Source organism: Gopherus flavomarginatus, chromosome 10 (assembly GCF_025201925.1).
Source record: "Gopherus flavomarginatus isolate rGopFla2 chromosome 10, rGopFla2.mat.asm, whole genome shotgun sequence".
In the NCBI taxonomy this organism is placed as follows: Eukaryota; Metazoa; Chordata; order Testudines; family Testudinidae; genus Gopherus; species Gopherus flavomarginatus.
In genome coordinates, this window is record NC_066626.1 from 56585492 (window position 1) to 56612794 (window position 27303).

The following is a 27303-nucleotide window of genomic DNA, read 5'->3' on the forward strand; positions in this document are numbered from 1 at the left end:
CCCCTGAGAGGTCCTGACCCCCAGTTTGAGAACCCCTGTTCTATATTAAGAAGTATGCCATATAATTTCTTCTAAGAGGTATGTTGTTGTAGCTTTTTTTTGTGTGGTACAATTACAGAATTTTCTGATTATCATCACTTTAAGGGACAGTATTTCAGATGTGCAGCAGGTACACTTGCATCAGTATGAAATGCTCTTGCACTTACTCAGTTAAGTATGACAGCTTCTGTTTTAAAATAAGTGGCAATACTTGTCACTCACGTGGGACTAAAAGGCGACTCTTATACTTTTTGGACTGAATCCTGGTCCCACTGAAGTCAGTGGCAAAAAATTCTATTGACTTTCTTGGGACCAAAGTTTTGCCCTTAAATTGTGTAGGAAAATAGAGATATAGAGTAACTGTCAATAAACAAGCAAACAAAAGAAAAACCATTTTATCTTCTGCAAGTTCTCTCACGCATGAATAGTCCCCCACTTCAGTTAATGGGTATCCCATTAATAAACATAAGCAAGAACTACTTGTGTATATAAGGATTTGCAGGATTTGGCCCTATTGAAACATTTATAATGTATTTTGTATTACGTTTTCCCATTCTTAGCCAGTTATCTCTACACTTGACAGATGTTTTCCTGAAAAGGGGTCAAGAAGCTCAAGCATTTCTATAACAACAAAGAAGCAGGTGATTTTGTTCACTCCATGAACAATTACCACACGTACATCTCTTTTGGCCATGAAGCCCATTAACTATAGGGGTAATAATTCAATAAATAAACCATCCTTGTATATATGACCTTTTCTTATACCTTTATCTTCTCCATCTGCTAGAGCCAGTCAGAAAATAGAAACCCCTTTCAGTAAATAAATTTGGTGTGTATCTGGGGGAATCATTTCAAATTGGGACAAAAAGCCAAAAATGCAACCTTTTTTCTCCAGGAAGGGATTTCTAGAAAAATGCAAGTTTTGGAAGAACCAACACAGAATTCTTCCATTTTCCATGTGGAAGACTTGTCCATTTCACTTTCGCATAGCAGACAAAGTGAAATTGATAAGATGAAGATAGAGGGATGCTCAGTCTCCTCACTTCCTTCTAAGACAAAGGCTGAATGCCCAGCTGCCTGCCTATCTTGCAGCCAGACTGGGTGCAGAGGGGTGGGGTTGGCTGAGAGCCAGAGAGTTAGGACACAGCCTCTGGCAGGCTGCTTGGAAGCCATGATTTTGATTTTCCTCATGGAAAACTGAAACTTTTAAGCAAAATTGAAAATTTCCTGTGAAAAAAATTCATTTTCTGATAAGGGCATTTTCTATTGGAAAATCATTCAGGCAGAAAATTCTCAACCAGCTCTTCCATCTACATTATTCAACCTGAGTGAGTTGTTTAGGGAATACACTTCTCAGAAAATTCTTTCTCTCCCCATCCAAAAATGCATTATTTTGGTTTATTATACAAGTTACATGATAAGAAGTGGTCCAACTAAAAAGTACTTATTGCTTTTCAATTAACAAAGTAAAGTACAGTATTTAACTGTAGCAGGAAGCAAAAACTGACCTTTTTCCTTGCTAAGGATTAGACATAAGGTGGGTATGTTCATCCTGTTCATTCTAAGCTGAAAAACAAAGGACTAGTTGATACAGAAGATACACAAATGTATATTATAATAAAAGTTTAACATTTAATGATTCTCAGTTTGCCCTAAATTTGTATAAACTCACTTGGGTAGATAAATTTCTTAGTCTTATTTCTACTAGCAAATGACTTTGAAGCAACTGCCTGCTTGTTAAAGGCACATTATTTTGTTTAAAACACCACAAGCATGGCAAAATAAATCTGATGTTTAAAGTCTGTTCTCATCAAGATTATTTTTATTTTAGCAATAATATTAATAAAGTGCTCAACTGTGGGTTTGCCTTTACTTCAGAGTAAGTGGCAGCGTAGTTTTGTGCTCCCTGAATCACAATCTCCCCCTATTCCAGCAAGGGATTAAAATTATGCCAGGTTTATTCCTACTCTCTGCTGCCTGGTGTATTGACAGTGGAGGTGATAGACTCAAGGCTCCACCCAATGACTACACTCATTGGGCCCCCTTTCTAGTAATTTGCAGGAGGGAGGGATGCAGCAGTTCTTTAGTCTCCGCTTACCCACTCAAGAGGCTACCCATGAGGGAATACATGGCTGCACTGTAAAGACACACTTTGCATTCCCTTCTTCTAGTGTGCTGCATTCAAGTCAGGCCAAAATTTGGCCCCAAATAGTAATTATTTTGGGTATTTACCCCATCAAGTCCCCATTTGCCAAATAAATATTTATAATCTGCAGAAGTCTCTGTCACATTTATAAATATTTAATCAAATCATTGGTTTTTTTAATAAAATAAATAGGAAGGCCTCTAGATCAGAATGTTGTTATTGACTCTTGGGGATAAATTCATGGGATTAACTATATCACTTCCACAGCCTCTCTCTATTAAATAAAAGGAATTTTAAACAAAGATTACTCTACATTTGTGTGTTCTTTTATCCAATCACCAGTCAGATTACTGGCCAATCAAGAATTTTTGAAAATTGGCCTTAAAAAAGAAATTTAACAGCCAATAGCAAAAGACCAAACAAAAAAAAATCCTGTTAGTTTTTGTAAGTACATCAGAAGCAGGAAGCCTGCCAAACAACCAGTGGGGCCTCTAGGTGTCTGAGGGGTTAAAGGCGCACTCAAGGAAGAAAAGGCTATTGTGGAAAAGCTAAATGAATTCTTTGCATGGGTCTTCACTGGAGAGGATGTGAAGGAGATTCTGATACCAGAGCCATTCTTTTTAGGTGACAAATCTGAGGTGTTGTCCCAGATTGCGGTGTCAGTAGAGGTGGTTTTGGAACAAATTGATAAATTAACAGTAATAATGACTAGAAGTATGGAACAGCTCCCATGAGAGGAGAGATTAAAAAGATTGGGACTATTCATCTTGGAAGAGCAATGGCTAAGGGGGGATATGATAGAGGTGTATCAAAATCATGAATAGTATAGAAAAAGTGAATAAGGAAGTGTTATTTACCCCTTCACATAACACAAGAATGAGGGGTCACCCAATGACATTAGTAAGCAACAGGTTTAAAACACACAGAAGTAAGTGCTTCTTCACACAACACACAGTCAACCTGTGGAACTCATTACTGGGGACGTTTTGAAAGCCAACAGTATAACTGTGTTCAAAAAAGAATAAGATAAGTTCATGGAGGATGAGTCCATCAATGGCTATTAGCCAGGATGGTCAGGAATGCAACCCCATGCTCTGTGTGTCCCTAAACCTCTGACTTCCAGGTGCTGGGACTGGACAACAGAGGACAGATTACTAAAAAATAAGCCTTATTGTGAGGGAATAAGGGGGAAGTAATTGGTGCAATGGCCTTGTGCTGGCTCTTTCTACAGGGATGAATTTAATCAAAAAAAGATATGAATTTTTGAGAACTCACATAACATTTAACATGAGGTATCTACTTGTTTGTGTATCGTAAGGATAAAAAGTAACTTTGCAAATGTGGTATTACAGACATTTACCAAAGTATAAGGAACAGAATAGATGTGTTGCTACTGCAGCAATATACAAGAGTTTTCTACTAAGGAAGCTCAAGGGGGGAAGGCTGAAATATTTTTACATTCAGTGGAAAAAAACTGTACTCAGACTGAGGTCTCAGAGGCATGATTTCAGAATAAAATTGGGAGATAGAGCCAAGAACAATCATGTTTTCTTAATTTTTTAGGTTATGGACAACATAACCACAAAAGTCTATTTAACTGTTTTACTAAAGAGTCCTCATGAAATAGCCATCTGAAATCTCAAACACAAACTGTGTTGCCAGCCAGCATCATACAATTTTAATAAAGCATTTTCATTCTAGTCCCTAATTGGCCCTGGGGAAGTACTGTGTCAAGAAAAAATGGAGAGGAGTACCCAGACATCCTGTTTTCAGCATGTGTGAAATAGGATGTATATACTGTATACTAGGTCAGACAAGAAAGGGTTCTTTTCATAAGGAATAAAGGAAGCCAAGGGCCTGATCCACCCTAGCAAAATTGCTCAGTCTACCAACTGGAAAGAAGCCATCTACCTGGGGTCATCAAGAGAGTGAAGACAAAAAGGAGGGTAAGGAGCATATGGATGTAAAAAGGGAGGGAAGAAGCATGCTCTCTCTCTCTCTCGGGAGGCAATAGAGTGAGGAAGCTGCTAAATTCTCCCCAAAAGAATGGAAAACCTGGAAATTTGATTGCTTTGACACAATCTAAGAACTGCACTTCTTGCTAGAAACAAAGTTAAAACTCAGATGAGCTGGTCTGAGTCTTTCCTATGAGCAAAGCTGAGAAAAGCTGTGGTCCAAACTCTCAGCAAGACCAGAGAGTGCCAAAGAAGTGTACATAAGAGATGATATTTTGTTTCTCCTTGTGTTATGGTTTCTTCGATATCTGAGACTATATAACATCTTGTGTGCCCTTGTACCTAATGGTAAATGAGTCCTATTAATAAATACTAATAAGGAATATTTTTTATTACTTAAAATTTAAAAGTGTTTTAACGTGTTTAATGCACCATAAAGACATTAATGGAGTAACAGAATTGTACTGTGTGACACAAATAAAGGTAAATAAATGCAACTCCCTGCTTCATTTTAGGTGTTTGTGAGGTCATCAACTCTTTCAGGAAAAATAAAGATCCCTGAACTCAGACTTTTTTACGATAAAACAACTTACAGTGCTGTTCTTAAAATGTATGCTTTAGCTACCAAGACATCTTGGCTCCATTGAAGCCAATGGCAAAGCTTCCATTGACTTCAACAAAGCCAGAATTTCACCCTGTTTTGGATGTAGTGTCTTACACAATGTTCATTTACTTATGGGGAAAAAAAATCCATTCACTTTTATATATTAAAAACTCCCATCAAAGAAGATAGACTTTAAATACCTGTACCACACATTGAAAACTTTTTTCACACGGATCAACAATAGCAATAACTTTCAGGAAAACACAAAGTGAGGATAAAACAACACCAACAATTTGTGTGCTTATGCAAAATTAGAATCCACGAGGATTGGAAGACCTGTGATCTAGATTTTTGTATGTGCTCTGTTCAGTTTCCTCCAGTGTTGGGTATTTGAGGAATACAAACATGGACACACACAGTTTAAGATTCCTGGAAATAGTACAGTTTCCTAAAAGAATTACTCAAACAAAACAGAAGTGCAGGAATCAAAAAGACATTTCATAAGTGGAGAGTTCTTATATTTTAATTAGTATAGATTCTGTCTGATCACTCTCCAATGACTATTGCATTTTGCTAACTTCAATAGAGAGTCCTAAGAGACACTTCATCCTTACAATTTCATGCTTTTTGCAGTTAAATATCAGGCCCATAAAATCTCTTCTTTCTTGGATACATATATAAAAATAAAATTAGCTCTGAATTCAGGGCTTCTCTCAGTGACATCCTGTCTTAGGGTCTATTAACTATTACAGTGATTCTGTGAAGTGGCTAAAGTCTGCTACAACAGTAGAGTAATACACTACTTAGCATGGCCTTTCTACGGGAACAAGACAAGCAGTCATTTACTTTTAACATACTACACTGCAGTGGCATCAGAGTTTGGAAATCTGAAAACCATGCAGCTTTGGTGAGTCTCGCCACAAACAGTTACTGTGACAGAAAACATCCATGACAGAAAACATCCATGACTTTATGGGTCACCCAAGTCTTCATGAAACTCAGCAAAAGGCTGGCTGCTATCTTAACCTATAAAGCAGAGGTGGGCAAACTACAGCACAGGCCACATCCGGCCCATGGGACTGTCCTTCCCTGCCTGTGAGCTCCTGGCCCAGGAGTCTAGCCCCTGGCCCCTCCCCTGCTGTTCCCACAGAGGCAGCGCAGCAGCAGAGCCTTGGCCTGACACAGTGCTCTGTGCTGCACGGTGCCTGTCCTGGTGCAGCTGCATCGCCAGCCACTGGCGCTCCAGGCAGCATGGTAAGTGGGAAGGGAGCGGGGGGGTGGTGTAGATGAGGCACACGTCCCAGAGGGGCTGGCAGAGTGGGAGAATCGGGGGGGGGTCAGGTAGGGGGAGGGGGCCAGGCCATGCCTGGCAGTTTGGGGCAGCACAGCCTCCCCTAACCGGCCCTCCATACAATTTCGGAAACCGATGCAGCCCTCGGGCCAAAAAGTTTGCCTGCCCCTGCTATAAATGCAGAGCTTGACCACTGAATCTCAGATTCAAAATGAGTTGAGGAACACAGAAGTCTGAGTTTTCTGGTGGAGCATTTCACACAAGCAGACATGGTTGATTATATACAGTGATGTGCTATAGTCACAACATTCTATATTTGCTCCTCCCCTCCATCTTATGGATTGTCTGACAAACTACCAAAGGAAGAAACAATGGGTGAGCAAAGAGAAATCTAGAACAAAGAGGTACAGAAAAATGATTTCACACAGTAGATGTGTTTTAGGGACAACATCTCAAGGCAGTACCCTAAATAGGCCTATAGAGGACTAAGACAATTTTTTTTTTAAAGGGACTACCAATAACTCCCTCCCGTAAAAGATTAAGGAATGCTCTAAGAAAGCTTTGGAAAAATACTGAAGCTCTGGAATTAGCCTGGTATTTATAGCATAGATTCCCAGTGCGTCCTTTGAGCTTCCGAGCGTGTTGTTTTTTCCATCTGCTAACTGTCAATATGGTATAACCTTATATTTTGATTATACAAATGTACAAAAAGAGCTTTTTAAAAAAAATTACTGTAGCGTTTTGGCTTCATTTCTTAGTTCGAGACAGCTACTCTGGCATCAAAAATATAATCCAGGTCAGAGATAATGCTGAATCTTTTCTCACGTAAATAAGTAGCATTCCACTGTTTAATTATGTCAAAGTATATTATAACTATTTATGACTAATGCCTATATGAATCACATTGTCACAAAAGATGTTAAGTTCTATCACATGAAAATATTCAACTTCATATACTATCTGAATTAAATCAATTAAATCCAGGTCAAGAATGTATTTTTCCGCTCACTTAATTAGCAGCAAAAACATGTAAGGCGTGCCCTGCTGGTCTTAAACAAAGAGTATGAATTGCAAAATTGTTTACACTTTCAATTCATCTTGGTTAAATACTGAAATTCTCTTCTCTGTGCTGCTCTCTTGATTAATTTTCTAATATCAACTCAATCTTTTGTAGAATGTTATTGCCGGGAATATATTTAGCAACAATCATAGCATACTAATATCAAAATAACATAAAGTATGTCTCTGTATAAAACTGTACTGATTTTTTAAAAAAATACTTACTTATAATGCTCTTCATGGCCTTGCTTCTAGTTACCTTAGGGACCTTTTGGTTTCTTAAATTTCTGGGTGCACATTCAACTTTGCTTCAGAGACTCTCCTGTCTGTAGTTTGGCTATGGACCAAGGTCACTGGGGCTAGGTCCTTTTCTTATTATACCCCTCATCTGTGGAACTCTTTGCATCCCAAGTTACATCTGTTGAGTCAGTAATATGTTTTACATTAAACTACAAATCAAAGCTTTTGATTTCACTTTTTCACTTTTCTTGGCCATTCTGTAAAAATTCTCAAACTACTTTACACTCTGTACCGTAATTTTATTTATTAAAAGAAAAAAAGGAGGAAGGGACGGAGAAAGAAATAAAGATATCTTTTGCTAAATCATGGAGACTATTACAGTGTACATCCAAGAATCAGAAACACTGGATCTGTTAAAAATGGGTAATTAAGGTTTGTGCAATGATAGTAATCGTATAAAAAAGTGTACATTTAAAGAAACACTTTCTCAAACAATTCAGTTATATTACCCATCGCTGATATGAACTAAACACTCTAGGTTTTAAGTATCACAGCGAATAATCCTAATAATTTAAAGACAATACTGTAGTTAATATCACAAGATAAAAGATGTAAAAAATATGCATCATGCAGTAGTATTTCTCTCTCTCTGTGTATTACAAACCTGAATGGCCTCAATTCTGCAAAGCGATCTGCCAGTATAGGTTGTGAACCATTCACTGGGATATTGTGCAGGTACATGAATGCTGGAACATTCCATTGCAGAAACAGTGCCTGGATGGTACTCAGTGCTGCTGTCTCTTAAAAGACGACAGCACTGCATTGTCACTGAGGCATTTACCTCAGCTGCAACATAGTGTGCTGCAGTCCATAAGCTTCTCTGGAGCAGATTTTAATGTGGCAGTTTCAGTTTCTCTGCCACTGAGAGCAACTAGGAGTCATTGCACAGCCCTTTAATTCAATTATCTGGTTTCTTTTAAAGGAGAAAGGCATTGGATCCAATCAGGTTGAAGGCAGATTGAAAGGAGAGCTAATGTAGGGCATAGCTACACTTGCAGATGTAGAGTGCTGTGAGTTAAACCTGCCCTCGGAGAGCGCAGTAAGGAAAGTGCTGCAGTCTGTCCACACTGACAGCTGCTTGTGCACTGGCATGGCCACATTTGTGGCACTTGCAGCAGTATTGGGAGCAGTGCATTATGGGCAGCTATCCAAGCACACAAGTGACTGCAATGTGCTTTTCAAATGGGGGGTGGGGTGGGGTGTGACAGGGAGTGTGTTGTGTGTATGTGGGGGAGAGAGAGCGGGTTTTTTGGGGGCTGAGAGCATGTCAGCATAGTGTCTTGTAAGTTCAGACAGCAGCAGACCCACCCTCCCCACCCGCCTCTCTCTCTCTCACACAGCATTCCACACTAATCTGTCTTGGAGCAGATAAGCAGCTGACTGTCAGAAATGGAGCTTTCAAATGGCATATCCACATTCCTACAGCAAGTTCAAAACACTGAGAAGAGTGGCCACATGACTTAAGGGGATTAAGGGACGTTTCCGGAGGCAGATCAGAGCGCAGTAATGCAACACCTAGTCCACACTGGCATTGTGGCGCTCCAGCAGGGCGCAGCAAACGTTATTCCACTCGCTGAGATGGAGTACCAGTAGTGCTATAGCCGCAGAGTCAGAGTGCTCTATGTGGCTTGCCAGTGTGGATGGGGAGTGAGCTAGTGTGTCTGGGGCTGCTTTAATGTGCATATTTTGGGGATTTTACAGAATATCTGTTGAATCAGTTCTAGTTTATAGACTATATAATTAGGATTTTAGGAGGGACCTGGTACAATTGGGTTTTAAAATCAACAAACAACACTCACCACCCGCACATATCAAATCCCACTCCCATAAACCAAAACAAATCTACCAGGTTTACTGGACCTTCACTGTAATATGAAGATTCTCACAAGGTATAGTGTGGTACCAAATCTTGACCATATTAAATTACAAACTTAATCCATTATATTAAATATTATTACTGAATGTCTTAATTAAGCATGTGAACAAAACCCTTCTATTTTCTTGGAGAATATTTTATCTTTAGTTTTTATTAACTTCATTAGTGCTGGTAATTGATAATCATGAGATTGTATTAGTTGAAAATGGTACTTCCTCAATGTAAGCGTAAAACTGAGCCAGGGTTTAATCAGAAAAGAGTTATCAATATTTTAAAAAAGAATCACATTATTTACTAGGTCAACTGAATCTCTTATGGAGCTGTTACAGTCTTTCACAAACAGAGGATTTAAATATATGCTTAATGTGTTCATCTAAACAGTATGTTATAAATTTATACTGTAGGCCTTTAGCGTTTAGGTTTTCTTAAAATATGGGACACTGTCTTATTATATCAATATATATATTCATGAAAGGTGATAGGCTTAAATCTGTTGACACTGGATGCTTCTATCTATGTACAAAGCAGGTATGGACAAGATAATGGTCCTCCAATATGCCTGAAACCTGACCTATGGAAAAGATCACCCGTAAGGCTAAAAACAGGCTTCACAGCCTTTAAGCCTATGGCCTCTATTGAGATGGCAGATGATACCAATCAAATATGGTAGCATCTTTTGTCATATGGACTCTTTAGATTTCATACATAGGTAGCTGTCTCCTCATTAAGCATTTTCAGTTCCTAACTCATGCCAATGGTTCCAATGAAAGCTTGTGTGAATATGGTTTTACAGGATTGCGCTCTCAGCTGTGGACTTTAACTGCTAGTTTATGGATATTCAAGAAAATGAATACTGTAGAATTTTCAGTACAGAATTTTCAAATCTTAAATACAGACACCACACTTTACTACAGGGGTCGGCAACCGATGGCACACGAGCCAATTTTCAATGGCACGCAGCTGCCTGCTGGGACCCCACGTGCCATTAAAAATCCTGCCGACGCGGCAAGCCACGGGGTCCGAGGTCCCGGGCCACAGTGCTGGCCAAACGCAGCAAGCTGCCAGCCCCTCCCCCGCCTTCCCCCAGAGCCCTGCCGCAGTGTGTGCAGCGCTCTGGGGGCTGGGGCTGTGCGCTCCCGCGGGGCAGCGTTTGGCTCCGTGGAGAGGTAAAGATGCTCCCTGCTCATCCGGAGCCCTGCTGTTGCACGCACATCGCTCTGAGGGGCGGGGCGGGGCGGGACTGGGCTGCATGCGCTGCGGCGGCAGGGCTCCAGATGAGCGGGGAGCCTCATGGTAACGGGGCCGGGGGGGGGGCAGTCAAGGGACAAGGAGCAGGGTGGGTTGGATGGGGGGGTGGGATCCCGGGGCGTTGGTTAGGGGTGGGGGTCTCTGGAAGGAGCAGTCAGGGAGCGGGGGGGTTGGATGGGACATGGGAGTCCCGGGGTCTGCCTGGGGGGTTGATACGGGTCAGGGCAGTCAGGGGACAGGGAGCAAGGAGGGTCCTGGGGGAGCAGTTAGGGTGGGAGGGGTCTCTGGAGGGGGTGGTCAGGGGACAAGGAGCTAGGGGGGTTGGATGAGTCAGGAGTTCTGCAGGGGCTGTCAGGAGGCAGGGGTGTGGAGAGGGGTTGGGGAAGGCAGGGAGCAGGGGGGTGGGTTGTATGGGTCCAGAGTTCTGGGGGTCCTGTCAGGGGGCGTCGAGCGGTTAGATGGGCATGGGAGTCCAGGGAGTCTGTTTGGGTGCAGGGGTGTGGATAAGGGTTGGGCCAGTCAGGGGACAGGTAGGGGGTAGGATTCTAGGGGGGCTGTCAAGGGACAAGGGGCACGGAGGTTTAGATAGGAGATGGGGTCCCAGGAGGGGGTAGTCGGGACAAGGAGTGGTGGGGGGTTGGGGATTTGGGGGGGGGCAGTCACCCAGCCCTCTGCCCTGAGCCCTGACCCACGCCCCCTCCACACACCCAGTCCTCTGCCCTGAGCCCTGCACCTCCACACACCCCCAGACCCCTGCCCTGAGCCCTGTACCACCCGGCCCTCTGTTGACTCCTTCACCCTCCCCCCGACCCCAGCCCTGACTCTGGCACTCCTACACATACCCAGCCCCCCTACCCTGACACTGCACCCCCTCACATGCCCCCAGCCCTCTGCCCTGACTCTTGCACCCTCCACATCCCCAGCCCCCCCCATCCCATGCACCCTGCACATCCCCATCCCCACCCTGAGCACCAAACGGGAGTCACATTCCCACCTGCATCCCTCACATCAAATGGGAGCTGCCCAGGTAAGTGCCCCCACACCCAAACCTCCTGCCCCAACCCTGAGCCCCCTCCTTCATTCTAGCTCCTGGCCAGACCCTTCACCCCCAGCCCTGTGCTCACTGCATTCTCACCCTCAGCTTAGTGCAGAGAGGAAGAGAATGGGCCAGAACCAGGGAGAAGTTAGGTACCCACTGTATGTGGGCAGGGCTGGGACCCCAGACTGGCAGCAGGCTGAGCGGGTGAGGCAGTTGGGATCCTGGCTGGCAGGAGCCAGAGGATGGAACCCCTGAGCGGCAGTGGGCTGAGCCGCTCAGCCCACAGCCGGTCTGGGGTCCCTGCTGCTGGCCCCGGGTTCTGGCTGCCAGACTCTTCCCAGTTGGGGTCCCAGCCGCAGGCCCCACTCAGCCCACTACCGGCCTAGGTGAACAGAACCCCAGACCAGCAGTAGGCTGAGCGGGCTGGTGGCGTCAGATCAACATTTTAATTTAATTTTAAATGAAACTTCTTAAACATTTTGAAAACCTTGTTTACTTTACAATACAACACTAGTTTTTTATATTATATATAGACTTGTAGAGAGGGACCTTCTAAAAAACATTAAAATGTATTACTGGCATGCGAAACCTTAAATCAGAGTGAATAAATGAAGACATGGCACACCGCTTCTGAAAGGTTGCCGACCCCTGCTTTACTACATAAAGATTTTTTTTCCTAGAGAAAATATCTGAAATCTGCAACAAGGCAAATTCATTCCTTTGTGTATATGCTACATGCAATATCTTTTTCATTCAAAGAATGAAACTTTAACCTTACAATTGCATTTTATGGTAAGACACTCTCTGAAATAACTGAAATTTCTTAAAGAAATTGGTGTATCTAAATAGACCATTGCATCATGCATAAACACCCTGTGCACCAGAGGTTTAACAATACAGCATTTGTTTACCCAAGCAAAATAAATAAAGCTCTAAAAACATGATATAACACAGTGTTTAAACATTTATTATGCAAAATATTGAAGCCATAAATCTTTATACTATGAATACAATACACTAGAGTAAAACATTTCTTAATTTCATATTTAAATATATTCCTAATGTACAGTTGAAGTAAAAGTAATGTTTACTTACAAAAAAATGTACATATCCTCTCTTAACCATATAAGTCTAATCAATGTGCATATCACAGAAAAAATTTACTGAGAACAGCATATTTCGATGGATACAGTTTACTTCCACCTAGGATTTCAGTACCTACTTCACATGGACAATTGACAATTATCTTAAGTATAAAAAGTCTCAAAGTCACCAAGAATTCTGCAGCACATTATTTTCTAATCTCAGCTTGAATGTATACATGATTTCTCCACTAATAATTTCTAAAGCAGATAATGCCTTAAGCTATAAAAAGTGACTTTTTGAATACATGGAAATGGAAATGTACGAGACAGAAGGTTATTTTGCAATAAAAACTGTAACCTTAATCATTACTTCAGACATTCATATTTATTATACATACATGCACATGTTGCGCTCATCAGCATTACTAATGCTGTTGGATAGCTATGATGTGTGATTTTATAAAACACATTGCCCACCTGTAGTTGATAAAGAGCATCCTATGTGCACTGGCTAAGGGGATTGTTGTTGTTCACAGGTATCAAATGGACACACCCTACTATTTTGCTTCTCCATTACCCAAAAGATCTCTCCCTTTTTTCTGTCTCCTTCCATACAGCCTCTCTTTCTTTTCCTCTGCCTCTCTTGGTCAAAGATTTATCTTTAGTCTGATCTGTGTTCTCAAGGATTGGGTTCTAGACCAGTTTTTTGGTTGGATGGCTTGTTCATGCAATGCAACTCTCCCAGAAGGACATCCCCATGAAATGTGGCACACTGAGCAGTACCTAACTTATGCCTAAAGATTCCGTTGGTGATCAGGAACTGTTACTTTCCTTGGTAACAATAAGAAAATCACTCTCTATAAAGATTTAATAACTCCATTATTTTGTATTGGACATAAAACTTAATGAATGCCTGTGAAAATGAGGTAGGATTAGAGGCTAAAATAGGGAAAAAAACAAGTTAAAAATTACTTAGACAAGTTAGCTGTCTTCAAGTCACCAGAGTCTGATGAAATAAATCCTAGAATACTCGAAGAGCTGACTGAGGAGATATCTGAGCCATTAGCAATTATCTTCCATGGAAGCATATAATTAAGCATTCAATTTGCAAACACCTAGATGATAATAAGGTGATAAGTAACAGTCAGCATGGATTTCCTGTCAAACCAACCTAATAGCTTTCCCTGACAGGGTAACAAGCCTTTTGGATTGGGGAGAGGGGTACGGGGGGAGGGGGAAGTGGTAGATGTGGTATATCTTGACTTTAGTAAGGCTTTTCATACTGTCTCGCATGACCTTCTCATAAACAAACTAGGGAAATACAACCTCGATGGAGCTACTATAAGGTGGGTGCATAACTGGGTTGAAAACTATTCCCAGAGAGTAGTTATCAGTGGTTCACAGTCAAACTGGAAGGGCATATCTTGTGGGATCCGCACACTTATAAAGTTTGTGGACAATACCAAGCTGGGAGGGGTTGCTAATACTTTGAAGGATAGGATTAAAATTCAAACTGGAGAAATGGTCTGAAGTAAATAGAATGAAATTCAATAAAGACAAATGCAAAGTACTCCACTTAGGAAGGAACGGTCAGTTGGACACATACACAATGGAAAGGACTGCTTAGGAAAGAATACCGCGGAAAGGGATCCATGAGTCACAGTAGCTCACAAGCTAAATATGAGTGAACAGTGTAACACTGTTGCAAAAAAAGTGAACATCATTTTGGGACGTATAAGCAAGACATGAGCAATAATTCTTCTGCTCTACTCCACGCTGATTAGGCCTTGTCCAAATTGTCCACATCCTTCCTGAAACGTGGCACACAGAACTGGACCCAGTACTCCAGTTAAGTATCAGAGGGGCAGCCGTGTTAGTCTGGATCTGTGAAAGCAGCAAAGAGTCCTGTGGCACCTTATAGACTAACAGACGTATTGGAGCATGAGCTTTCGTGGGTGAATACCCACTTCGTCGGATCCGACAAAGTGGGTATTCACCTATGAAGGCTCATGCTCCAATACTCCAGTTGAGGCCTAATCAGCATGGAGTAGACTGAAAGAATGATTTCTTGTGTCTTACTTACAACACTCCTGCTAATACATCCCAGAAGGAGGTTTGCTTTTTTTGCAACAGTGTTATACTGTTTATTCATATTTAGCTTGTGATTCACTATGACCCCCAGATCCCATTCTGCAGTACTCCTTTCTAGGGAGTCATTTCCCATTTTGTGTGCATGCAAATGACAGTTCCTTCCTAAGTGAAGTACTTTGCATTTGTCCTTCTTGAAATTCATCTTATTTACTTCAGACCATTTCTCCAGATATTTTAAAAAAGAACAAAAACAAAAACAAAACAAGCAGAGCAGCCACAGAACTGGAAGGTAAGAGATATTTAATTAGGACAAAGATTTCTTGTGAATAAGCTCCCTGCCATCCAGTCAGCAACTGGTTGCAATTCTGCATCTGGTACTTTCTCCTCTACTGAGGAAAGCTATTACTGGCTAGGGGCTGCAATAAACTCCAGATAAACACCAGGGAAGATATAGAAATGGGTTGCCTCGTTTATGTAAACATCACCACTCCAACCTGTGACTGGGAGCTTCTCTCTCTAATGATGCCTAGAGAGAGGTAGTTATGCAGACTCTTCCCTCACATCTGTGGGGGAGTTCTATTCCCGCAAGACTGTGGTCGCTGTAAGTTACACTTGTCACTATTAACTAGTTGGCATTGCATCACACGTGATAGCATCTGAAATTACCACAGTTTCCCCTCTACTTAGAAAATAACTATGATAATTATGCGGTGATGGCTGGCAAAATGTTTACCTTTTATTAGTTTCTACTATACATACAGAGTGGGAAAACTAGAAGGAAAGTTGATTTTTATATTTACTTCTATCATCATTCTGCATTTTGTAAAAATGCGTATGACTGAGTAACCTGTTTGTGAAGCAAATTTCTAAGAAATGTTTGGCATTTCAGCAAATATGCTTTCCAACTTGCTTTGTGTACTGTGTGTTCAAACAGTTTAAAAAAAAAAAGCACCTCCTATCACATTCTATTCTATTTAGATTAATATAGTTTGACTAATGAGAAATTCAGCACAATTTTCAAAAAAACAAACATGAATCAAATAATGCCAAAAAGTGATCTACAAGTAGCAGTAAAGTAACCAGAGTAAGAGTGCCATTGAGAAAATTAGCTTAGAATTTAGCTTTTAAAGACTATTTTAAATTCAATATCCAATATGCACTGTGCTGAAATTTGGACTTCTTTCTAAAAGATATGCTCCAGCTCAACCAGAATTTGTGGGCTTGATGCAGAAAACACATGGTGAAATTCTGTGGCCTCTATTTACAAAGGTAACCTAAGTCCTCTTTTTATTTATTTTTTTGAACACTTAATATTCTTATTTTATTAAAGAGTTATTAAAATAAATCAATTACAAAGTAAGAATATTAAAAAAAGATTAAACTCTTACACAAGACTATAACCAAACGGGCTTTACTTTATGGCTATAGGCTGGCTATACTTTCCAGTGGAGTTCCAGGGTTGGAGTGGCATCAATAAAACAATACATCCTGAAATGCCATAGATAACAAGAACCATCCACAGCAGTGTTATATATGGTGGACCCAAGAAAGAAAAAATATATAGTTATTCAATTAATGAGCTGAATTGTCCCTCTTACCCTGGTTACCTGGGGCACTCACCACAAAAATCTAATGTTGTTGGATTATATTCAGGTTATCTTTAAGAGAAAAGGAAAAACAGAAGAGAACACTTAAAAAAATAATTCTGGAAGCTGCATCAAGTATCTGTAGGTGGGGGTTGGGGGGGAGGGGAAGATAAAGTTGAGAGAGATAATTTACTTACCTAAGGTTAGGTAGACTGGTGGAAAAATCCACCAACCTTGGGAAGTTCACTGAACCCTTGCAGAGAATTAGTGTTATAATGCTCCAAGAGGCCTCTATATTTCCTTGTCTTTTTTACTGAGATGATACCTCTTCTTCCTATAACAAAACATTCATTGTATTAAAGTCATCTTTACAGAGACACAAACTATTTCAATCACCAAATAGCTGTACTTCATATAATATGTGTGATGAGTCTCTGTCAAACTGCTCCACAGCATAAGGGCGATGGGCTATATAATGGGAATTTGTCGAAAGAGACCTTTAAAAAAATGGAGGTCATTTATCTGTAGGGCAAGAAGAGGGTCAACTGCTTTTTATCATGTTGTTTAGAGGAACAACCAATAAAGCTTAGAAGAGTTAAAAATTTTGTACTGTGATTTCCATCCATCAGCTCATCAGCAACAATGGGACTAAATAAATTCTTCCCACTCCCTGTCCATCTTGTACCAGCTTCACGGCTTTGTCAATCTTTAATCATTTTTGTTCTGTCATTTTTCATCATGTCTATCCAATGCATTCTTGATTTTCCTCTACTTCTAGTTCCTTGCACTCTGGTGTGTATCACCATGTATGGTATTCTTTCCAGGTCCATTCTTGACATTTGTCCAAACCACCAGAGTCATCTTTCTTGAATCTCTAGTGTCTTTGCTGAGTATATTATAAGTTAATTATATATGTAGGTGAAAGTTTCAGAAGTGCAGAAGTGATTTTAATGAGATTCAGATGCTTTTGAAAATGAGACTCAGGCTCCAGAGTCATTTATATACTTTTGAAAATAATAATGGCTAATAAATAATTTACAAACTTACTGATAAACAGGTATTTAGGTTTTCTTCCTTGCTGCATATTTACATATGCAAATATTGCATATTTACCTACCAATAATCTCTGAAATTACTAAAAAGTTGAATAAAAAATAAATCAATATGTGATGAAAGCCACATTATGTTGAGTGGTAAGTGATATAGTTAAAGTTGTAGCAAAATGAATCTTTATTTTACAGAAGTGTAGTAAAAAACAAATTAGAAGTAAGAATATTTGATTTTTTTCATGTTGGTTTGGTGCAGACTGGTTGATACACATACAGTCATAGGACTGGAGGGAACCTTGAGAGGTCTTCTAGTCTAGCCCCCTGCACTCATGGCAGGACTAAGTAGACCATCTCTGAAAGGTGTTAGTCGAACCTGCTCTTACAAATCTCCAATGAAGGAGATTCCACAGCCTCCCTAGGCAATTTATTCCAGTGCTCAACCACCCTGACAGTTAGGAAGTTTTTCCTGATGTCCAACCTAAACCTCCCTTGCTGCAGTTTAAAGCCCATTGCTTGTCCTATCCTCAGAGGTTAAGAAAACAAATTTTTCTACCTCCTCCTTGTAACAACCTTTTATATAGTTGAAAACTGTTATCATGTCCCCTCTCTTCTATTTCCAGACTAAACAAACCCAATTTTTTCAATCTTCCCTCATAGATCATGTTTTCTAGAGCTTTAATCATTTTTATTGCTTTTCTCTGGCCTTTGTCCAATTTGTCCACATCTTTCCTGAAATGCAGCACCCAGAACTGGACATAATACTTCAGTTGAGGCTAAACACTGCACAGTAAAGTGGAAGAATTACTTCTCCTGTCTTGCTTACAACACATCTCAGAATGACGGTTGCTTTTTTTTTTTTTTTTTTTTTTCCCCAACAGTGTTACAACGTTCACTCATATTTAGCTTGTGGTCCACTATGACCCGCTTTCTGCAGTACTTTCCTAGGCAGTCATTTCCCATTTTGTATGTGTGCAACTGATAGTTCCTTCCTAAGTGGAGCACTTTGCATTTGACATTATTGAATTTCATCCTATTTACTTCAAACCATTTCTCCAGTTTATCCAGTTCATTTAAAATTTTAATCCTATCATCCAAAGCACTTGCAACCCCTCCTAGCTTGGTATCATCTGCAAACTTTATAAGTGTACTCACTATGCCATTATCTAAATCATTGATGAAGATACTGAACAGAATCTGACCCAGAACTGATCCCTGCGGGACCTCACTTGATATGCCCTTCCAGCATGACTATGAACCACTGGTAACTAGTCTCTGGGAATGGTTTTCCAACCAGTTATGCACCCATCTTATAGTAGCTCCATCTATGTTGCATTTCCCTTGTTTGTTTATGAGAAAGTCATGCGAGACAGTATAAAAAGCTTTACTAAATTCAAGTTCTACTTTTTGGCAATGTCCAAAAAGACCACTTTTGAGAGAAGGGTCTCATCTTTCTTTGAATCACATTTTATGAAAAATGTTTAAGCTCCTGGGATCTAATTTTTACTTCATGTTGTTCTATATATGCTAAGTAGGACAGTACCAATAAGAAGCAGGAGCTCCTTCTATTTTGTGTTTTTTCTTCAATTTTCCAATCACTTTTTTTGAATACATTGATATGAAATAAAAATATTAAATTCTGTCAACAATATCATCCCCATAGCAGTTTATATGATCAAGTGTTGTCTGCATAGGACTTCAGATCACACAATGTTTACAACTGCAGCTACAGAGCAAAAAAAGAGAGAGAGAGAGAGAGAGAGAGAGAGAGAGAGAGATATACAGATACAGTTTAAATCTCATTTATACTAATGGAGGTTTACATGCCAATTCTCTTTATCAATTGAGACCATGGCTACTGTCCTAGATGTCAATCAGCCACCGCCACATACCTCTTTACAAATAAGTCAACATTGAGGTTACATGAAGTCACAGTTAGGAATAGAACCTAGGTTTCTAGTAGCCTCAAATATTACCCACTTCGCAACAATGTCTTTCAGATATTGTTTAAAAATATATATCCTTTTGTTACCTTAGCTCTAACTCAGGGGTCTCAAACACGCGGCCCGCGGAGTTATTTCTTGCAGACCGCCATAGGCACCAACTCCGTGGGTGCTTCCTTCACTCATTGGCAGCCAAGCTCACCTCACCCCCCACCGCTCCCCCATCATGCTGTGTCCCCGCTCCTTCACCTACCTCCCAGCACTTAGGACTTTCCAGGAGGGAGGGGGAGGAGTGGGGACGCGGCGTGCTAAGGGGAGGAGGCCGAGAAGCAGCGGGGTCTGGGAGGGGATTTGGGGAAGGGGTTGGAATAGGGGCAGGGAGGGAGCAGAGTTGGGGCGGGGACTTTGGGGAACGGGTTGGAATGGGGGCGGGGAAGGGGTGGGAAGAGGTGGGGAAGGGGAGGGGCCTCATGGAAGGGGTGGAATGAGGGTTCTGCAGTCTGTTACCAACCAATTTTGAAGTTCTCAGCTATCTTGACTTGACAATTGGTGTACAACTACAGAAAGGTGTCTATCTGTGCTGTGCCAGGAGTACTAGACCATTGTGATATGAGAGATAACTCAACCAAACATCACCCTTACTCAATAGCTAATCTGCATGCTACAGTTTCATTGGTTGTATGAGGGAGACTTCACCGATGGTGGATTACTTGGCCCGACTGCCACCTCACATACCAACACAACCACCCCTTATTTGTCACCAACATAAATCCATCAAAATCCCCCAGCACAAAACAACCCAGGCACAAATCAACACAGCTTCCCATCACAACACACATTTGCCCACCCTCACTCATACTTCTCATAAATTAAGTGGCAAGCGCTTTGCTAGTAAGCACATACTGGGCTACTGTGACAACACAATAAAAGTCAATAGAAAAATCACTGTAAGATGCTATACAATTTAAGGGTGTAGAAAAAAAGTATATATCATACGAGAAACAGTACGTGACCCTGTAATTTAAAGGTTACATGATAACACAGTCTCAAAGGGACAGAAAAAAAGTTGTGTGTACAACCGTAATTTTGGCACATGTGCTTAACTGTGCAGTCTTAACATTCTCTTAGTGTTGTTTTTTGTATGGAATGTGGTACAATTTGCAAGAAACACTGAGATTGGTTTCGTCTCAAGATACTAACAGCATACTATATTACTCTTATTTTTTTTCATTTTTGACTATACTTTTGTATCGTTGTATGAAAAGGTTTCAGTGATGCTGCCCTCAGGCCAATGCACTAGTCCTCAAATGGCTCTCATGGTGATTTGAGTTTGAAATCTTTGCTCTAACTAGTATACTATACAGCCCTCCCAGGGACAGGACTCCTGATTTCCACGTTGTCTAGTGCTGTCTAGCAAACAGACATATAATATACTAGAAATGTGTGCGTAAACTCCTTCTCTGGTGGCTGGTCCAGAAAGAGACTTGCAATTACTCCCATTGCTGAAGTGGTAGAGGTTTCAGCTGAGGATCTACAAGGACAGGGATCAAATCCTGCTGTCAACCAAGATCACAGGATGTTATGAATGCACGCAATATAATTTATTTTTGAAAAACTAGTTTATTTAATTCACACAGTCAGAAAACATCCTTTAAAAGCAGTTATTTTTTAAACTGAAAAACCATTATAATTTATAAATTATGGCATGACAACAAAATACAGGTTTTTCACATTTCAACTACTTTTCAGAGTTTTGTTTGCAGGTGTCACACATCAGAAAGCTTGAAAGTTAAGATATATGCTTCCTAATGGCAGGAATAGGGGACCCAGAATGATGGGTTGCACAGTAGGTAAACCTGCTGCTGGAGTGCCACCATGTACCTTGTGGTTATAGCTGCTCCTTGCTGTGTCCAATTTCTAGAAGCTGAGAAGTTATGGCATGTTTTGGGAAGTGAGTGATGATACAGACTCCTTCATGGAAGTTCCCTCCAGCTGACAGGTTATGTCATCACTGATATATGCGGGTGGTTGCTTTTAGCATATTTACTTTGAGTAACTTTTAAATAGTGCCAAAATAGAGACAAAGATCTTCCTGAGACATAACACATATTTTAGGAGGAACATCGCTGACAGAAGTGGATTTAGTGTTGCAGTTTATTCCTCTGATTCCAAGCCAGATGCATCTCCCTGCTCTCTTCTCCCTGACCCTGTGGAGCTATCCACTGAGGTACACCAATCCAGTATGAAAACACTAGGGAATTAACACAAACAAAAACTTTTAGTGACAATTTTGCATCAAGAAACACCTCATCACCTAAAAACCTTAAAAAGATTAAATAAGAAATCAAAGGAAAAGTTTCCTGCATTCTCTGCCTCCTTCATACTATCTACAAAGTTGTCAACAACATTTATTCCATAATGCTTTCCCTTCTATCTCCAACAGGTGCAAAAAACCAACATGTAACCTGCTTCGTCAAGCCTGCACTCCAATGCAAAAGCTTAACAGCACCCTCATATGCTGTTGCCTCAACCCACAGATTGGCAGATCTGCCAGTCACACATTCCATATTTTTGGGAAATTACTATACCTTAACATTTCTGAGCTGTCCATAAAGAATGCAGGAAACTTCTCCCTTTTAACTTAGTTCCATGGTTTCAAGGCTTTGGGTGTACATAAAGCAATCTGTCACTGCAAGTTTGTGTGTTGTATTTCAATAAAATAACTGACATACTAGAACTCACTGATTCTTTTTAGCAAGGTTTATAATTATTGTCAGTTGCCAAACACCTTAAAAATATGTCTCTTATGTTTGAACAGACAATGTTGAAAAAAGATGACATGAAGAAACTATTCAGGCTACTGAATTCTAATTTATTACATGAAAGATTTCATAGCTGTTATACGACAGACTTATATTGAGTGTTATGCTGGAAGCATTTGTTTTTCAAGTGATTATAATAAACCCTATATACAAGTGCTTTCCAGCATTACAGAATACATGCACACTAACAATTACCATTATTCAGAGGCACAGACTTTTTCATGAAGTAGATTTAACTTGTCAAACACACAGTTATTCAAAGGTATGGAACGAAACTAAAGTAATTTTTTGAGAAGTACGTTATATGGAATAAGGCAGGCCAGAGAGTTCCCGCTGGGGAGCGGGGACTGGGGCTCACCCCGCTCTGGCCAGGGCACTGGGTCAGGGGCTGCACCACACAGCTTGGCCCCGTTCTGGCCAGGGTGCTGGGTCGGGGTGCAATGGGCTGGGGGGTCATATCACGTGGCTTGGCCCTGCTCTGGTGCTTTGGCCGGGGCGCTGGGATGAGGGCTGCAGCACGCAGCTCAGCCCCACTCTGGCCAGGATGGTGGGATGAGGGCTGCACCACACGGCTCCTGGAAGCCATGGCATGACCCCACTCTGGTTCCTACGTGCTCCAATGTCCCCCTATGGTGCTCCAATGGGAGCTGCAGAAGCAGTGCTTGTGGATGGGACGGTGTGCAGAGTAGCCTGGCCGCGTCATTGCCTCTGGGAGCCGCTTGAGGTAAGTGCTGCTTGGAGCCTGCACCCCTGAACCCCTGCCCCAGCCCTGATACCCCTCCTGCTTTCCAAACCCCTCAATCCCAGCCCAGAGCACCCTCCTGTACCCCAAACCTCTCATTCCCAGCCCACAGCCTGCACCCCCAGCTGGAATCTGCACCCCTTCCCATACCCCTGCCCTATCCCTGATACCCCTCCCAGCCGCCGAACCCCTCGATCCAACCCAAAGCACCCTCCTACACCCCAAACTCCTCATTCCCAGCCCCACTCCAGAACCTGCACCCCCTGCCACACTCCAACCCCAATTTTGTGAGCATTCATGGCCTGCCATACAATTTCTATTCCCCGATGTGGCCCTCAGGCCAAAAAGTTTGCCCACCCCTGAAATAAAGGGTGGTACAATTGGGCATATATATTTCCTTTAAGTATTCTGGGGGCATTTGCAACAGGATTATGACAAAAGAGAACAGAACTAGAGAGCAGACATCAAAATGAAATGAAGCTATTCTCATGCCTACAGAGAAAAAGGAGCAATATGGACTTTTAAATCTGTAAAGCAAAATATTATTCTCTTGCAAACGCATTACATTTAAACTACACAAATATTTTGGTAAAATAAAAAACAAAAGCAGTCTGGCTAATTTCCTTCCATGAAGAGGCACAGTTAGTTTTATGTCTGTAGGAGTGGGAGCCAGGGCTCCTATTCCTCACTTAGTTAATGGCTTACCATGTGGTCTCAGACAAGCAAAGAGACCTCTCTATATCTGGAGTTTCCCCATACCACAAAGCTGTCAGGAGATTAATTAGTGAGGGCCAGACTATGATACCCTTACTTTCACTGAGTAGTGCCCGACTCTACAAGTAATCCCATTACCTTCAGTGGGACTATTTGAAAAGTAAGGTACAAAAGTCAATAAAGTACAATAGATCAGAATTTGGTCCTTAATGTATAAATGTTACATAAATGTTATGTATCGTTGTGGGCCCTACTCTAATACCTTTACTCATGTTGAGTGTTACCTTACTGTGTGAGTATTCTAATGGGAATCAATGAGACTACTTGAATAGTAAAATATTCAGCATGAATATTTCGGACATTACCACCTCTTCTCTTCTTTCACTCCACAGCATCTTTGGAAGCAGAGGGAGCAGTACAGCTTCCATATTCATTCCTGTCCATGGCTTGTGCCTCCATTAAGCCCAGCCTGATCACGTCTCTGAGTATTATGTTCCATCATCTAGTCAATGGTTAGCTCAGTAGGACTGACCTTAGCTGTGTTTGCAGTGTTTTTTGACATCATATCATCTGTCTTTTGCTGTGTCCCCACTATTGTAATCTTTTTTACTATTGCCAATCCTGTTCCCTTGATTACTCAGTCTACTCTCTTTCTTACTTCATTTGTCTTAAAATCATTCCACTTTACACCTACCATCTTTCAAAGAACTCTCATCACTATTGCCTCCAGCTTCCTGATGGCTATTTTGTTTAACGCAGATGCTTCCAGACCCCAAAGTAATACTGTTAGTACACTGGTTTGATAAATTTTCACTTTAGGACCAAATGTAATGTTTTTCATCAGTCCACAATTTTGTCAATTTCTGTGCAGCACCCACGGCTAACACACATTTCTTTTTAAATTCACCCTTAATGGAACTATCAACACAGATAGGATGTAGACAAACTGGAGAGAGTCTGTCCAGTGGAGGGCAATGAAAATGATCAGGGGGCTGGGCACATGACTTACGAGGAGAGGCTGAGGGAACTGGGCTTCTTTAGTCTGAAGAAGAGAAGAGTGAGGGGGGATTTGATAGCAGCCTTCAACTACCTGAAGGTGGGTTCCAAAGAGGATGGAGCTCGGCTGTTCTCAGTGGCGGCAGATGACAGAACAAGGAGCAATGGCCTCAAGTTGTAGTGGGGGAGGACTAGGTTGGATATTAGAAAACACTATTTCACTGGGAGGGTGGTGAAGCACTGGAATGGGTTACCTAAGGAAGTGGTGGAATCTCCATCCTTAGAGGTTTTTAAAGCCTGGCTTGACAAAGCCCTGGCTGCGATGATTTAGTTGGTATTGGTCCTGCTTTGAGCAGGGGGTTGGACTAGATGACCTCCTGAGGTCTCTTCCAACCCTAATCTTCTATGATTCTATAATCAAGCTTCTTAGATACACACAAGATTCTGTATGTTCTAAAACTTCATCGCTGCTGCCTTTCAATGTTTTATCTAGTTTCCCTTTTCCAAGATACAACCACTTGACTTCTTGGCATTGACTGTTAGTCCAAGCCAACTACACCAGTTTTCGAAGGTAGTAATATTATCATAACTAATTCAAACATGTCTGCCAGTTGTATGATGCACAAACTAAGGAGCTTAACTCTAGATCATCCAATGTCACACCCTCCAATTTGTCTAATATTCTTAATATTCATTTTAAGAACAGGATGAAAAATTATGGTGATTCCATGCCCCCTTGTCTTACATCAAACTTTGACTTGAACCAGTTGCTTAATTTTCCACTAATTCTTACAGCATGGCAAGAGTCTTCCTACATAGCTATTATAATTGTAATAATCTTATCTGGAACTCCATATAACTGCTACTTTCCATAATGCTTCCCTCCAAACAGAATCAAATGCTTTTGTAAAGTCAATGAAAACAGCAGGCATCTTTAATCCCCATTCTCCATCAACAGTTGGTGTGTGAATATGTGATCAATACAACTTTGGCCTGGTCTAAAGCTTCCCTGTTCTTTGCCTACTACTACTTGCCTGCAAGATGAATGGGGCAGCTTGCAATGCAGAATGGATATCAGCAATGAACCATCACCAAAAGAAGAAATAGAAAGAGCAGTGAAATAGTTTAAAAACAGAAAGCTGCAGGTATTGACAATATAACAGTGGAGCTGCTAAAAGCTGGCATGACAAGTGCTATAAAAAATTAAAAAAGCAGGCAGGAGAGCAAGAGGGTACCGGATGACTGGCTAAAGGCAGTAGTTGTACTATTCTTGAAGAAAGTAGATCATGTCGATCCAAATAATTAGAGGTACAAGTTTATTGTCAATATGGGGAAGATAAAGAATAAAATAACTGTGAACAGATTAAGACTTTATTATAAAGATATGGAATTACATTTATTTCTAACTAGAAGTTAAGATAATTAAAACACATTCCTGTTGCATTTCATGGAACTTGGACAGTTCTTGGACTGCAAGTCACTCAGTTTGCACACTAAATTTTACAATATAAAAGCCATTTTAACCTTACTTTTAAAACATTAAGTAAAAAGACTCTAGCATACTATTGCACTTCCTAATAGAAAGAAGAATCAGCTATTTGCATATTGAAAACTTGTAGTCCTACTTCTAATTTTAGCTATTATACCATTCAGGGGTACCAGTGCACTTCTTAAAATCAGCTTTGAGTAACTGACTAACATTGCCATCAGGCTGTTGGGAATACACTCTTCTACTGCACCGCATCTTGACAATAGACATACATTAACAAGAATTCACCTACAGAAGATTTTATCCTCAGACAATGAGGCACAACACCACACTGAGAAAGCATATGCAAAGATATATCTAAAACAAACCCCATTTTGAAGTGGATTTGTGGTCTTTGGTAAGTTTTTTATCATTCTTGTCTCCCTTAACATTTTGAGGATTACATCTTCTATGCAGTGTGTTTTGTGGGCATATGAACACCATAATATGAGGTGATAATACAAGTTAAGAATCAAAAGGAACCGAAAATCAAAATCAAAACATAAGAGAGCTTAAAAACTAGTTATAATAATATAATGGTAACCAACCATTCTTATCAAATTTGGCAAAGATGTCCTTTGTGTAGGTGTCAAGTTCTGCGCTAAAGAGACACCAATAAAGTATTTCTCTTTGCATCTGCTTCCCTACACAATCATAAAAATAGAAAGGAAAGGATTATAGATTAACAAATAGAGACAGTCAGAAACATCAATTTAGTCAATAAACTGAGTACTAGTAAAATACCAATCTGGTCTTTTCATAAAGGAAATGACAAGCTCAAATAATACGTTTTATGAATGTGAACCGACTCATTATATAAAAAATCCTGTTTTTGACAAGTATGTTACAGATCAGAAATGACATATGCACATCTTTTACCCAACAGTTTAAAAACAGAATGAAACAGGATATCGACAAATAACTCAGCTCCAAACAATAAGGAAGAAAACTATACACATGTGAAACTTATTGTAGTAAAGAGAAAAGAATATTGAAACTCCATGTACTGTAGCACTCATCTCTAACTGTTAGTTGTCATAGCAAGCATCTGCCTATATATTAACAAGACATCCTCCTAACTCTGTGCTTAGGGGTTTTGTTCTTCATCTTTTGAAGAAGTTAATGACTGAAATTGGATTCTTATGGAAATTAAAGGCTTTCTGAAGTAACCATAAAATAAATTTCAATTTATT

The 27303-nt window shown here is 40.7% G+C and overlaps 1 protein-coding gene across 7 annotated transcripts in view; it reads right to left on the reverse strand.

The window, feature by feature from the left end:
* MBD5 (methyl-CpG binding domain protein 5) overlaps positions 1-27303 on the reverse strand; it is a 240630-nt gene that overhangs the window by 104059 nt on the left and 109268 nt on the right. For 6 of the 7 annotated variants that reach the window (XM_050969162.1, XM_050969160.1, XM_050969164.1 and 3 more), the window contains 3 exons: positions 16517-16653; positions 7320-7512; positions 1548-1605 (listed from right to left, as the gene is read on the reverse strand). The gene's annotated coding sequence lies outside the window, so the exon portion shown is untranslated. The remainder of the gene's footprint in view (positions 1-1547; positions 1606-7319; positions 7513-16516; positions 16654-27303) is intronic. The other variant, XM_050969165.1, reaches the window with a different exon arrangement.